The sequence below is a fragment of the Platichthys flesus genome, chromosome 14 (genome assembly GCF_949316205.1).
Source record: "Platichthys flesus chromosome 14, fPlaFle2.1, whole genome shotgun sequence".
NCBI classification, from domain to species: Eukaryota; Metazoa; Chordata; class Actinopteri; order Pleuronectiformes; family Pleuronectidae; genus Platichthys; species Platichthys flesus.
Window position 1 is genome coordinate 15,422,552 of NC_084958.1, and position 3,982 is coordinate 15,426,533.

At 43.2% G+C, this 3,982-nt stretch overlaps 1 long non-coding RNA gene across 1 annotated transcript; it reads left to right on the forward strand.

Annotated features, from left to right (window-relative positions):
* The first annotated feature begins 644 nt into the window (after window positions 1-644).
* LOC133968174 (uncharacterized) lies at window positions 645-3,742 on the forward strand. The gene is made up of 3 exons (XR_009924097.1): window positions 645-780; window positions 2,052-2,136; window positions 2,234-3,742. It is a non-coding gene; the product is annotated as an uncharacterized LOC133968174 (long non-coding RNA).
* Window positions 3,743-3,982: the final 240 nt, after the last annotated feature.

Genomic DNA, 3,982 nt, shown 5'->3' on the forward strand with positions numbered 1-3,982 from the left:
GTTGTATAAACCAGGTGATGTACCAGCGCCCCCGGTAGTGGCACATGTGTGTGTGTGTGTAGCTCTGCTCAGCACACCAGTGCCGGCTCGTGAAGTGCACAGGGGGATTGGACATGAAACAACGGGAGAAAGCTGGCCGGGAAAAAATTCTAGAAATGAAAAGAATCTATAGCCTGTGTTTTCAGTAAAGGCCGTAGACGTTCCTGCTTTGTTCATTAATTGAAAAACTTTGTGTTTGACCTTGCCAAACAAAAAGATTACTCTTTGGATCGAGAAATATCTTAGAAGACGGGAGAATTTTGTTCATTGCCATCAACGATAAAGGAATGTGAATGGAAATACTTTGCAGCAGGGTCTTTTAGACTGTGTAGCCTTGATATGTATCTGAACTTTTGAAAATTCTGTATTGCAAAATTCTCCTCGGCTAGAAGTCTGATGGTACTTACCTCAGTTCATTGTAACCAAGTGGCAACCAACCGTGACGTCACCTCTGGTTTGTGGACTGATGTTTTTTAATGCTTAAAATGTGCTTATAGAATTCATGATGTAAACATTATTGCAGTTTCAACTAAAAAGATTTAGGATATTAGCTCTATAAGCTCTTCTATGAGCTTGAAGCTGGTCTCTTCTCTCTCTTACAGTGTCGAGCACAGTCATTCCAATCGGAGTCAGAGCTGCCGAGGACAAAGAAGGAAAGTCCGCTCACTGCCACCCAGCATGCCCCCTGTCTGGACGGCCTCTGGACGATGGTAAATGGCCGTGAGCGGGGTCAGCCACATGGTGAGTCAGGCTGATGCACTTTGAGAGTGAGTGGGCAGCAGTCGGGTCATCTCAGCAGAACTCAACTCAAATAAGAACACTCAGCCAAGTCTGCAGATCTCACTCTTTTGACTCTTCAACTCTTTTTATTTACGCGTGTTTACCAACAGCCAAGTGTTATCTGAGAGTTCTGTTAGTGTCGTCCATCTTTATGTACATGAAGGAAGGCAGGGTTATGGCCTATACTGCAGCCAGCCCCCAGGGGGTGATCAGGATGTTTTCGCTTGACTTTTGGCGAGCTGTCATGTCGTCCATCTTTAAATAAAGTCGGTAATGCAAGTTTGTTGGAGATTACAAATGTCAAACAGTAAAGGAGACACATGTTTGGAGCATGAATCTGAAAAAAGCCATATTGGTTTAATGTTGTTATTATTTAACTGGTCAGCTCGAGAATAATCCTTAAATAAATCAAGATCAAATCAATCATCCAGAGCCCGGACTTATTGATACACATGATTCATATTACAATGTGTGAGTTCTATGTCTGTATGAGTGTGTATCTATTTAATTCAGCTGAAATTCATCTGAAAACCCGTTCATTCGATCAGCTTGGCTGGTGTGCTGCTGGGAGCCTCAGGGAGAGCAGTGGTGTGATTGGGACAGTATGTTGATACATTTTGATTAAACCGGCAAAGAGAGCTGTACCGCAGCTGAACCTCCAACCACCTTTGGTGTGGATACGTGTGAGACAGAGACCCACCGATGTGTACGTGCTCTGTATTTTCTGCTTAATTTAAAAAACCCTTTACGCAGAGAGAGAGAGAGAACGCGAAATCATTGAGGTGTGAAGTTGTTTCAGTGGGCGAATCTCAAGATAGCTGCAACCAGCAAAACCAGAGGCCGAGCAAACGACCCATTCCTAACAGGCTTGTTTAGAACGAGCACTGCACTCGTCAATACTAAAATCTCTGTTTCCCTCCCTCCACTTGGCCACATGTACATGCATGCATATGGGTGCACTTGCTCACCCCTGGGCTCCAGGTCTAATTACTTCAAATGGAAAACGCTCTCCCTTGGGGCATCAATTTCACCCAGTGTCTGATGAGCAGGAATTACACGTCTAATGGAAGGGAATAGTTGAGCAAATCAAAGAAATGAAACACGCTTCTTTTTTTAATCGTGTTGCCACCTTAAATTAGGTTTTAATTTAGACCACACTCACGCATTATGGAGTGCAGTGAGCTTTCTTTGGCACCTTTCCTGATTGCCTGTGGCTTTTCTTATTTCTGCAGGTCGCTTGCTGGATCCATTATTGGCTGATCATAATTTCAAGCAAGGTTCCGTGTGAGACAGGAACACAATGTCAGGGCAGCTACAGTAAGTTTAAAAGCAGAATCACGGCTTGTGGAGAAACAAGAATATAAGAATTCGACTTGATGCTCTGTTTTTCTGCCTCTGGAACAACGACCTGCAGACCAGGCAGAGCTGCCTTGCATGCCAGAAATATTTCCCCGCCTGTGGGAAAACATCTCACCGAACAGGCAGGATTCCCCTACATGGTGGAGACACTGCCCTTCTTCTGGCTGGAGAGCCTCCCTCTGTGCAGAATGACCTGCCAACCAGAGCAGCACTGCCCTGCTTATGGCTAAACCATCAGCCAGCCAATCCGCGCTCTGCCTCTCTACCCACTCGACAGACTGGTTTTCCACAGGCACTTTCCAAGGCTTTGTTTAGTCAAAGGTGGAGTCATGTTCCTGCTGTGCAGCGGATTCTACGTCACCGACGGGCTGTTATGACAGAGACGGGGCTTTTGGTCCGGTCAGCCGGGGCAATTTCCTGGCAAGCCGGCTGTTTCTTTTCTTTGTTGCCACATGGTTTTTCAATCAGGCAGTTTTCTGCTTTATAGTGTGGACTGTGAATGATGCTGCTGACACATGAGGTATGAGTGCAAACCCACAGGCCACCAGTCCCCTTATGAAAATAAATCCATTAGATTAAGATTTGTATTCGGGTTTGCACCAAATGGTTCATTGATGTCAGTGCTCTTAACATGCCATCTCACAGTGTTGAGGAAAGAATTCATGCATTCACCCTTTTGTCCGGATCAACACGAAAATGTAGTGTCTGTTTTTTTGTGTCCCGTCCTTGCACAAGTTTTGTTGAATTCCGTTTTCTGAAACCAGGATATTTGTAATCCTGCAGACAAACAAACCAAAAGGGATAAAAACACCATTTGTGACCAAAACAAAGAATTTACAGGTTATACATAAATTGACTTTAAAATTAAACGAAATTCATTGGTGACAGAAAGAAATTGCTGTATTTAATCACAAAATATATAAGTGGAGTGTAGGTTTTGGGAAATTTGTTTATTTCTAGTATTACATCTTCCCTTATGCCTCAATCTTCACCATGATAATACCCCATGTTGTCCACTATTTGATCAGTAAACAGTGCCCCCTGCTGTGCAGAAATATTAGGCAGTCAAGTCAGATCATCTGCTTTTAGTGTAAACCACCATCAGTTCCACACACAAACACATGGCCGTGACTTTTTACAGGATTTTATTTTTCTCGCTCTCTCTTTGTTTTTCGGGGGAGGGGTGTGACAAACTGAAGAATGTTTTCTTTGCCTCCTCTGTTTGAAAACATGTCTGAGCTGCAGTGAAAGCGGGAAAAGAGAAAAGACAAGACACAGCTGCCGGAGTTAAAAATAAACAGATACTGAAGCAACGTGAATAGAGTCGGTGAGAGCTCTGGAGGCAGCTGACCCCGCGGCCCGGAGGTCGCAGAGCTGTGGTTGTGAGAAAGAGAAAGAGATGGGAAGAGCTGATCTGTGGAAAGTCTCGCCGAGTTTTGCAACTTCTGCACAAACATGTTTGATGGAAAAACCTCCAGAATGTACAATTAAATAAAAACAAAGAAGATACATCGCGATTTAAATCAGCTCAAAATGTGCCGACATTGTTAAAATACACACTTTCTACCATCAAAGACATTACACCAGTCCAATTTACATTAAACTGTATGTGATAACAAGCATTTATTCATTTCTTTCATCATGTGCTCATCCCTATTTAGGATTAATAGAGACGAGTCCCAGCTAAGATTTAAAGATAAGTTTAAAAATGTCTTTATCTAGTTTTATTAGGATTCTGCTGCATCCCCCATATGTGCTGGTTTAAAATAAACAAAGCTTTCATATCATCCATGAGTGAATTCTG